The 11,790-nt window shown below is 41.5% G+C and overlaps 2 non-coding genes across 2 annotated transcripts; both read right to left on the minus strand.

Annotated features, from left to right (window-relative positions):
- Window positions 1-11,078: 11,078 nt before the first annotated feature.
- Window positions 11,079-11,151, minus strand: TRNAV-AAC (transfer RNA valine (anticodon AAC)). Its single transcript has one exon. It is a non-coding gene; the product is annotated as a tRNA-Val (tRNA).
- Window positions 11,152-11,461: 310 nt separating this feature from the next.
- Window positions 11,462-11,533, minus strand: TRNAP-UGG (transfer RNA proline (anticodon UGG)). The gene has a single exon. It is a non-coding gene; the product is annotated as a tRNA-Pro (tRNA).
- Window positions 11,534-11,790: the final 257 nt, after the last annotated feature.

Raw genomic sequence — 11,790 nt, forward strand, 5'->3', positions numbered from 1 at the left:
TCTGAGAAATTCCACACACACACACACACACACACACACACACACACACACACAGCAAAAGCCCTGACATTCTGGAGCTGGCCAAGCACTCAAAGCTAGACCATTTTGCTCTCCTATCAGGCATAAACAAGTCTACGGAATACTAACCTTAGACAAGATTATTCTGAGACCATGATAAAATGAAACAAAGCAAGGGCATTTTTAATTATGTCTACAAGCAAAGACAAAAACAAGGTCCCTGTGCCACTCATAAAAGACCAAACACCCCCTCTCAACCAAAATAAGTGACTGTTCTTTCTTTGCCAGCTACAGCTTTATCTTTAACCTGCCTTCTCTATACAATCCAGGGCACTGGGGCCTGGGGTCTGGCAGGCTGCCTTGATGCTACACTCTGACCTTCCTGTGTCCCTGGGAACTTGTCCTTCTCCCTTTGTAGCTGCCTGCCTCTCCATTCTCTACTTAGGGCACATTCATTTGTCTCTCAATCTTTTTTGTTTTTTAAATATTTTATTTATTTAATCATGAAAGACAAAAAAAGAGAGAAGCAGAAACACAGGCAGAGGGGGAAGCAGGCTCCCTGCATGAAGCCTGATGTGGGACTCGACCCAGAGACCCCAGGACCACACCCTGAGCCAAAGGCAGATGCTCAACCACTGTCACCCAGGCATCCCTGTCTTTCAATCTGAAAATCTGTCCTTCCCAGGAATCCATGAGTTGGTTTCCTGAATGAAGGATTTAGCCCAGAACATACCAGAGAAAGGAGCAGGTCACATACTCCTGACGTCCATTTATTCAACAATGGACCCTTTGTGAAGTCTGGTGAAAGTTATGAATATCTTTTCAAAATGTTTTTATATGTACAAAATACATAAAATTACAAAGGAACTCACTTCTATTGAAAAGTTATCAAAAATATTTTTAAAAATCAATTTGCAAGATAGAAATAAATGTGCTGCAGGGCACTGGGGTGGCTCAGTCAGTTGAGCATCCAATTCTTGGTTTGACTCCGGTCCTGATCATGGGGTCCTCGAATGGAGCATCATGTCAGGCTCCCAGCTCAGGGGGGAATCTGCTCATCACTCTCCCTTCCCCTTTACTCCTCCCCCTCTGTTCCTCCTCCTCTGCTCACTCTCGTCTGTTTCTCTCTCTCTCTCAAATAAATAAATAAAATCTTTAAAAAGAAAGAAAGAAATGCAGTTTAATCGACACACATCAAAATAAGATATAGAAGCTTATTTAACAACTACTGTAATTTTCTAAATACTAAGGAGCATAAATGGTAATTCAGGATATCTGTATCAACAATGGCATGATGTGAAAATGGCTGAGATTTCTACTGGCAATGAAGTTACAGGTCCTGTTAATCTTACTGGGGTCTGTAGCCTGCATTCATAATAAAAGGAAAGGCTCAGTTCCAGTTAGTGATTAGGAAAAATACAAGTGCTGCTATTTTTTTCCCATCCAGGTCAGGTCATCTGACCCCGTGACTGCATCCACCACCCCCACAGCAAGAACCTCTCTACCCGTCAGTTAGGTAAGTCCTTCACTTCCAAAGTTGCAACTACCGCCTTTCCACAGTGGAGGGCGCCAACAGCAAGGCGCTCCCATGGCCTGTGGGGAAATAGAATCCGGAAGACCTGAATATCTACCATTTACTTCCACATGGATGGAACTGGAGGGTATTATGCTGAGTGAAATAAGTCAATCGGAGGACAATCATCATAAGGTTTCACTCATACGGGAAATATTAGAAATAGTGAAAGGGACCCTAAGGGAAAGGGGAGAACCTAAGGGGGGAAAATTAGAGAGGGAGATAAACCATGAGAGACTCCTAATTCTGGGAAACAAAGGTTGCAGAGGAGCAGGAGGATGGAGGGGGAGGGGGTTACTGGACGGTGGGCATTAAGGAAGGCACATGATGAGATGAGCACTGGGTGTTATACTATATGTTGCAAATTGAATTTAAATAAAATATAAAAATAAATAAATAAAAGTTTTTAAAAACCTGCAAAATTAGAGCCTGCAAGCTATGATTAAAGAGCTTACATGACTAGGATTGTCATTATGAGTATAACAAAGAATTTTTTTCTCTAGAAAATTGGTCGTATTTTGCAAAATACGTGCATTGAGATAGGAAATTATTCGCAAGGTTGGGAGGAATTAAGTCTGTCCACATACCAGCTCCTTGCTGTGTCCTGGCAAGAGGGTAAGCAGTGCCTAGTCTTTGCTTACTTACTACCTCTGGTTTCTCGTTGTTTCCTAACACTCATCATGAGTGTCTATTGTTTTATTTCTCACTGCAAATTCTGGGCTTTGTTTACACATCCCTTTGAGCTTGGTTAATGCAATGAACACAGAAGAAATGACCTCTTTCCAATGTTCCTGTGGTAGGGCGTGTGAGAGTCCTGGCTAAAGGGTGTGCCAATGATCCTGTAGAGAGCTGATGGCGGCAGTGGAGTTGTCTGGAGCTGCTTGGTGGGCATGTGACTTGAATTGCCAGGAGCTGGCACCATTTCCAGAGAGGGGTAATGTGCAGGAGTAGCTGTTTGGACAATGGAAAAGGCATGCATTTGTTCTGGTGTGGATCTGGAGCTTGGGGGCCAGGAGAGACTTGGAGTAGACATGAAAGAGGAAGCCAAGTGACAGATTGGGCAACAGTTAAAAATCAAGAGGTGTTGATCCTACTGGCAACCATGGCAGTGGGCATGGGAAGAGCAGAGGACCAGGCACATGCCCTAATAATGGACAAGGAAGGGAGAAGAATCCCAACATTTAAGGCAGGTGGAGGAGAGTCAGACCCTGAGGCTCAGGAGGTGGGATGAGATTGGATGTGGTATATATCACAAGTTCAGTGTGTTGATGATTCAGAGAACTGAAAAACATGATGACTGTATAGTGTTCATGGCTTTTACTGCATGAAGGTCACTGGCAACTGCTGTGAAAGCTGCGTTGGGTCATTCACTCATCATCCAACAGATATGCTGCCTGTTTCTACCTACCTGGCTGCAAGACAATCCAGAAATCCCACATCTAGATGTATATTCAAAGGAAATATAATCATTATTTCGAGAGATATATGCATACCCGAGTTCATCATAGCATTATTCACAATAGCTAAGATGTATAAACAACCTAAGTGCCCATTGATGGATGAATTAATAAAAAAAATGTGATATATTTATAGTGGAATATTTTTCAGCCTTAAAATATAAGGAAAATCCTGCCACTTGTGACAACATGGATGAACCTGGAGGATATTGTGCTAAGTGAAATAAGCTAGACACCAAAAAACAAGTACTGCATGATCTCCCCTATATGTGGAACCTAAAAAAGTCAAACTCAAAGAAACATACAGTATAATTGTGATTACCAAGTGCTGGAGGTGTGGAAAAGGGAATTGTTGGTCAAAGGGTACAAACTTTCAGTTATGAGATGAATAAATTCTTGACACCTAATGTACAGCATAATGGCTATAATTAATAATAATACATTGTATACCTAAAACCTGCTGAGAATAGATCTTATGTGTTCACACAAAAGTTAATTATGTGAGGCGATAAATGTGTTAATTACCTTGATTGTGATGATTATTTCACAATGTATTTGTATATCAAACATTACATTATATACCTTAAATATGTACAATTTTTAGTTGTCAATCCTGCCTTGATAAAGCTGGGGTTCCAGCTAGGTTACGGAACAGCTCTCTCTGTTGGGTCCAGGGATTCAGGCGCTTATACACAGGGGAGAGCCAGACAGTAAAAAAAGTGACCCAGATTGATCAAGGCCTGAGTCACCATTTGAAAAATCAACCAATATAATTCACCATATTAACAAACTAAAAAAAAAAAGAAAAACCATCTGATTATCCTAGTAAATGCAGAAGCATTTGATAAAATCTAATATCCTTTTTTTTTTTTTAGGCACATTTAAAGGCTTTACTTATTCTGCAGTAAAAACTTACATAATGTTATGGTTAAACAGCAAGATGTAAAGATTATGCAAAACATTCTCTGGATTCTAGCTTTTTTATTGAGGTATTATTGACATATAATGTCATAGTAGTTTCAGGTGCACAACATAATGATTTGGTATTTGTATATTTGATAATGTGGTATATACTATGTTTGTACCTGTTTTCACTAACCAAAAGAAATTGAAAGATTTTTATTTTAAGGAAAAAGCCGTGACCATGATACCGAAGGTCTTTTGTAAAAGCAAAGTTCTGTGACTTGAACTTTTGGGAAGTGGGCAATACTCTTCACTTTATGCCATTTTGGTTTGCCAAAGTTTTCATAGGAACATTCTATTTTTGGAAAGCAGGAAAACCTGTATTGCAAAATGATTACCACAATAAGTCAAAATCTGTTACCAACTTAGTAACAAATCTTTTTGGTTTTTTTTCTTGTGTCTAATATCCATTTTTTTATAAAACTCTCAGCAAACTAGGAGTAGAGTTGACTCTAACCCTAGAAAAGGCTAACATACTCAATGTTGACAGACTGAGAGTTTTCCCCAAAAAATGAAAAGCAAAGATTTCTACTCTCACTGCTTCTATTCAGTATTGTTTTAGACATTCTAGCCAGTGCAACAAGGTGAGAAAAGTAATTAAAGGCATCTGGATTGAAAAGGAAGAGGTAAAATTTTCATTCATCACAATGACATAATATCCGTGGGGAAAATCCAACAGACTCTTCTCAACCCACACCACGCCCCAAAATACTAGAACTATATGAACTATATGTGTTTAGCATGGTTGCAAGATAGCAGATCAATATGCTAAAATAAATTGTATTTCTATATACTAGCTATGAATGATGGGAAACTGTCTTTTAAAAATAAAAGAAACTGTTGAATTCTGTTGTGTTGATTTTAGACATAATTGAAAAAACAAAAAGTTATGCCATAGTTTCTGAAGAATTATAATGAAGAAAATGGTGCAGACACAATCTGCATTTTGCAGGCGTTACAGCATGCCTCCCAGCTGAGTGCTCAAGGTTTGGTTTGGTTTGGTTTTGATTTTTGGAGAAACTGGAAATTTGGAGAAACTGGAAATAAGTGAATCATTTTCCCAGGAGCTAAACCAGCCCCTTCTGGGGGCAGGCCCTCAATCTAGAACCCTGCTTGGGATAGCCTCCCGCTAAGCAGGTTACCTGTGAGAAAAAAGACCCACTCTCCAATCAGAGAAAGACAATCATCATATGGTCTCAAAAATACATGGAATATAAGAAATAGTGAAAGGAATTATAAGGGAAAAGAGGGAAACTGAGTGTAGAAAAATTAGAAAGAGGGATCCCTGGGTGGCGCAGCGGTTTAGCGCCTGCCTTTGGACCAGGGCGTGATCCTGGAGACCCGGGATCGAATCCCACGTCAGGCTCCCGCCGGCATGGAGCCTGCTTCTGTCTCTGCCTCTCTCTCTCTCTCTGGAGAATGAATGAGTGCCAGTTAATTAACATAGAGTATAATATTAGTTTCAGGTATATAATATAGTGATGCAACACTTCCATTCATCACCCAGTGCTCGCACAGGTGCCCTCCTTAATCCCTGTTACCTGTTTCCCTCATCGCTCCCCGCCCCCTTCCCTTCCATGCTGGTGACCATCAGTATGCTCTCTATAGTTAGTGCTCTCTGTTTCTTGGTTTGTCTCTCTCTCTTTTTTCCCTATTGCTTATATTTTGTTTCTTAAACTCCACAAATGAGTGAAATCATATAATATTTGTCTTTCTCTGTGTAACTTACCAAAAAACATTTTTAAATGAGCTTCTTTGGTTTAGTTCTTTTTTTTTTTTTTTTTTTAGTTTATTTATTTGAGAGAGAAAGAGGGAAGGGAGAGTGCACACAATAAGGAAGAGGGAGAGGGAGAAGAAAAGAGAGTCTCAGGCAGACTCTATGCTGAGCACAAAGCCCAACTGGGGGGCTGGGGGGTTGTGGTTCAATACCACTACCTTGAGATCAGGACCTGAGCTGAAACCAGGAGTTGGATGCTTACCGGACTGCACCACTCCAATGTTCTTGCTTTAGTTTTTTTTTTTTTTTTTTTAAAGATTTTATTTATTTATTCATGAGACACAGAGAGAGGGGCAGAGACACAGGCAGAGGGAGAAGCAGGCTCCATGCAGGGAGCCCGATGTGGGACTCGATCCAGAGTCCCCAGGATCACGGCCTGGGCTGAACGCGGCGCTAAACCGCTGAGCCACCCGGGCTGCCCCTTGCTTTAGTTCTTAAGGGCTACTCCTGCCCCACCTCCTTGGTCTATTGCTCTTGTTTAAAATTTCATAAAAGTGGGGGGAAATGATGTAGAAGAATTTATGGCATGAATTTACAATAATTACACTTTTTGAGTATTTTTACAAAGCAAGTTATAAAACAATGCAAAGTATTTTTGTTAAAATGGTGCATATGTTAAAATATGCAGACAATCTGAAAAGCTCTAAAGCAAAATATTAACAATTGGGTGGCATGGTTGAGGGTGATTTTCATTCTTTATGCTTCTTCATACTAATTATTATTCTTATGCCTGCTTATCTTTTCTATAGTGTGCGTATATTAATGGAATAATTTTTAAGTGTCTAAAAATACAAATGTGGGGGGTACCTGCGTGGCTCAGTCAGTTAAGCCTCTGCCTTCAGCTCGATCATGATCCCAGGGTCATGGGATTGAGCCCAGCATCGGGCTCCTTGCTCAGTGGAGAGCCTGCTTTCTCCCTATCTCTCTCCATCTGCCTGCTACTCCAGGCCACTCCATCTGCCTGCTTGTGCTCTCTCTCTGTGTCAAATGAATAAATAATATATTTAAAAAATACGTAAAAAAAAAAAAAAAAACCCACAAATGGGAAGTCCTAAGGAACTGGAGGAAGTTGACCACCCACATGACACTTGCAGCAGGGAGAGCCCCACTGTGCATCCTGGCCAAGGGTGCCTCTGCCACTCTGGTGCAATGTAACAGCAAGCCCACTTAATGTCATGTGGCCAAGTGAAAACAGAAAGTTAGAGTTGACACACAGGAAGGAGGGAAATCCAGAAATCCCTCTCACTCATGTTTTTAACAAGTTACTAAAACAAAAAGACTGAAGGAAGTTGGAAAGTCTCTTCTGCTGGAAGTTGCTCCCACATCTGGTTCTTGTGTCCATAACTGTGGCAGGCAGAATTCAAAGATGAACCCCTAAAAGCACCCTCCTCCCCGGTGTACATGCCCTGTATACTCCCCTTCCTTTGTTTTTGTTTTTTTTAAGTTTTTTAAAAATTTTTATTTATTTATGATAGTCACACAGAGAGAGAGAAGCAGAGACAGAAGCAGGCTCCATGCACCGGGAGCCTGACGTGGGGTTTGATCCCGGGTCTCCAGGATCGCGCCCTGGGCCAAAGGCAGGCGCTAAACCACTGTGCCACCCAGGGATCCCTTCCCTTCCTTTGAGTATGAAAGGATATCATGCCTATGATCATGATACGTTTTATGGAAGAAGCAATTTTGCAGATGTCATTAATGTCACTAGACAGTTGGCTTTTTTTCACTGGTCAAAAGGCAAATTAGGTTGAGTGGGCCTTACTTAACCAGGTGAATCCTTCAGGCAAAGGTTAAGTACTGGAGAGAGGCTGCCCTGTGGCCTCAAGGGAGAAGTAAACTGTTATTCCAGGGCCCGTGAGCCAGCAGGGGGCTCTGAGACTCTGAGAGCAGCATCTAACTCAGAGCCAGCAAAGCAATGGAAATTTCAGTTCTACAATCACAAGGAACTGGATTCGGCCAACAGCTAGTAAGGTTGGGAGAGAATCCTAAATCTTGGAGAATATGGCAGCAGTGTCAACAACATGATCTCACCTGGCGAAACATGAAGAGAGGACCTTGCTAACCTGTCCCCAGACTCGTGTACTCTCTCTCTCTCAAATAAATGAATATTTAAAAAACCCTACAAGTGTAGAAGGTGGAAATGGTGGGGGAGAGAGGTATTTTGAGGTACCCTCATTTGGTAGATTCTGAGTTCTGACTCATAAATAGAAAGGTGGTTCTTTCAGGCATCTGGAAGGACAGGTTGAAGATTGCTGTTTTTGCAAAACAGTATGATTATGTAGGCCTTTTGTTTTTCTTCAAAAATTTTAAATCCTCTTACCATAATTTTTCACAGGGGAAAAAATTTTAATTGTGATGAGGTCCAATTTATAAATTTTTCCTTTTTGGTATCAAATTTAGGAACTCTTCACCCAGCTCTAAGATGAAGAAGTTTTGTTTTGTTTTTTTCTAAAAATTTTATTTTTTTTATTTTTTTATTTTTTTCTAAAAATTTTATAGTTTTACATTTAAGACTGTGATCTCTTTTGAATTAATTTTTATATAAACTGGGAAGTTTTGGCTGAGATTCATTCTTTTGCTTAGGGACATATATTCTTTGTCCATCCATAGGATGTTTTAGCAACATTTATTGAAAAGGCTATTCTTTCTAAGAGGAATTGAATTGCTTTTTTGCACCTTTGTCAAAAATTAGTTGGGGAGAAATTATTTGCAAACTACATACATATAACAAAAGACAAAGGTGAAGTATACAAAGAACTATCAAAACTCAACATTGAAAAAATCCTCCATGTTAGCAGAATAGAGAGGGGAAAAACCCACATGATTATTTCAACTGATGCAGAAAAATCATTTGACAAAATTCAATACCCTTTCATGATAAAAATACTTGACAAACTAGGAATAAAAGGAAACAGTTGAATGGTTAAACAAACTTTGGTACATTTATACCAAGGAGTACTACTGAACAATAAAAAGAAATGAACTATTGACACATGGAATGAATCCCAAAGGAATGATGCTGAGTAAAGAAACCAATCCCTAGCGACTACATACTCATTTCATTTATATGGAATTCTTGTCCTAACAAAATTATAGAAACATAAAACAGATTAGTGGTGGCCAGGCACTAGGCCTGGGGAGATTAGAAGGGGTTGTGTGTGGCTATGAAAAGGATACCCCAAGGGAGGCTTATAGTGATGGAACTCTTCTGTATTTTGACTGTGGTGACAGTCACAGGAAGCTATACATGTGACAAAATTGCCATATGGAGAACTGGAGAAATTTGAATAAACTCAGACCGGTGGGCTGTACCAAAGTCAATTTCCAGTTTTCTTACTGTACTATAGAATGCAAGAAAGATGTCATCAGTGGGAGGACAGGTGAGGGTGGCATGAGACTTCCCTGCACATTTTTTTTTTTTTTTTTGCAATTCTATGTGAAATCTATATTTCAAAATTTTGATGGGAGGGAGGGTTGTTTTTTGTTTTGAAGATCCCAGATTCCAAACTGGTTGGCATTCTCTTCTAAGAACTTGATACTCTAAGCTGGGGAGATGTATAGACCATCAGAGACCTGCTAATAGCAGGGGCTGTGGTCAATTTACAATTCCCTGTGGTTTTGCGGGCACATTTTTTTTGGCGGGGGGGCACATTTTCTAATCTACACTGAGGATATGGTATTTCCTATATGGGAAAGAGATGATCCTCATTAAGCAGGAGGTCCTGTTATTAAAACAGGAGATACTCAGCTGAAACCATCTCTAAATGCCCATGAGGCCTGAAAGATACACACTTTGGCTTGAAAACACATAGCTATATACAGTTATAAGAATCACCAGCAATCTTCATATTAAGAAGCCAAAGAAGAGAAAATAAATCTACTGGGATGCTGCAGTAATCCTGTACTCTCTAGCACTGGCTGGCTACCCACCGGTCTTCAAATCATGCCCCAGGTAAGTCAGGCCCCAGGGATGGAATTCAAGCTACTTTCATCTTTTAGAATTTAGAGCCAGCCATTTAAAAGAGGTTTGGGAAGACTTAATAATTTATAATCTAAGTTTAAAAAGCATGTTTCAAATCTGTATCTATAACAGATAGATATACTACAGCAGGGGAAAATTAACAGAAAAACAAACGAGGTTAATTTACCACATATTGGTAGTTATCTCTAAGTTGTGGGTTTTCCCATCAATTTATTTTTCTATTTTTTTCCTGGATATGTTGTTTTCTTTCTCCTCCTCCTCCTCTCTTCCTCCTCCTCCTCCTCCTCTTCCTCCTTCTCCTCTTCAAAGTGGATTTTTATAGTGGGAAGGGAAGGGAGGATTCTCTATATGATATTCAGTCAAGTGTGTTTTGTCAAGATTTGGTATCTCTAGTTAGAACACTTGTTTAAAAGGATGGAAAACTCAGGCAGCAGAATGGAATGGAGCAGGTGGAAGCCTCTGAGATCACAGCCACTTCTGAAAGTGCTGGTGCTATTTGCAGGGGGAAAAAAAGCTATGGGTTTTTTAAAAAATTGAGAGGAGGGTGGAAGGTTTTCCTCTCCTTTATTTAATTTCTAAAAATAATACACATTCACGGTTTAATTTGAAAAAAATTTTAAAACAACAACAAAGTTGAGATTATAGAAGACTTCCTCTGCATTCACGTGCATTCCCCAAAGTGAAAGGTGGGAATGACTTGAGAATCCCTACTAAAACCAAGGCATGAGGTGGTGTGCACTGCACGAATCTTTCCCTCTGCGTGCTCATGGAGCCCAGTGGCTCCGGTCAAACTAATCCTGTTGGCTGGGATGTAGTTCTCTAACCTATAGATTCCTCCCAACACTTTCTTTTCCTGAAGACCCTTGGAAAGTTATCAGCAGTGAAGGAAGGCGTCCCAAACCCTGTTGAAGCGGCGTGATGTGACCGGGCAGTCTAAGGTGCTGGCTTAAACCCCTGGTCTCTTTGAGGGCGAGGGTTCGAGTTCCACCACTGCTAGCTTTTAAGTTTTACGTCCTAGGCAGCAAGTGGGTTGGGATCAAGTATTTACAGGGTCGGTGGCTGAGGTGGAAACTGGCGGTGTTCCACCTCTTTCTCCATCCTGGAAGACCGCCCACGTCTGTAACCAGACAGAGAGGACGGTGAGTGGATGTCCTGAACCGGAGCCAGGTTTGTTCCAGAGTCTCCAAATGTACCCCCAATGTAATAATTTTCAAATAGTAGTTGGCGGGTGATGTTCTAAACAGGACCAAACTGGCTCATAGTCTCCAATTTTTAAATACGGGAAAAAGGAAAACAGAAACCAAGTCTCGGTGTTTCCGCCCGGTTTCGAACCGGGGACCTTTCGCGTGTTAGGCGAACGTGATAACCACTACACTACGGAAACCGCCGCACGCCGCTCTCCCTATAATGGTCTTGAGGGTTAAGCAAGCCTTCCTTGGGGACCGTGGATACAAAGTTCCACGGCTAAAATGGCATCATCCCTCAGATTGGCAAAAAAAACAACCGCCAGCGGCTCTGCATCGTCTTTCATCGGCGACCCTCGGTTCCGAGGCGACTCACACTTCTGCTTGCTCGTCTTCCGGAGCTCCAGGCCACTCGGAGCCCTTGCGTACGCCATCTGCTCGTCCAAGACGCGAACCGTCCATCTAAAAAATGTAGGTAAAAAGTACCGGGGGGGGGGGGAGGGAAAAGGCGGGCTCGTCCGGGATTTGAACCCGGGACCTCTCGCACCCAAAGCGAGAATCATACCCCTAGACCAACGAGCCGTCCGGTGCCTCCGTGCTTGGTTCAGTCTGTAATCTGCGTCTGCCTGGGGGCGTTGTCACTAACAGGAAACCTTACTTTCGGTGCGTTGGCATTACCCCTGGATCTCCGTCTCCATGCCCAATTAGTCCCTGCTCAGCAGTCTTCGCATCCGCCGTTAACCTCATCCGTCGGCAGCTCGCATCCCTCGGCCCGGCTCTGTGATCTGGAATCCGAAGGGACGTGTCTTTGCCGGCGCGCCTCCGGCAGCAGGCACCGA

Source organism: Canis lupus, chromosome 11 (assembly GCF_003254725.2).
Source record: "Canis lupus dingo isolate Sandy chromosome 11, ASM325472v2, whole genome shotgun sequence".
In the NCBI taxonomy this organism is placed as follows: Eukaryota; Metazoa; Chordata; class Mammalia; order Carnivora; family Canidae; genus Canis; species Canis lupus.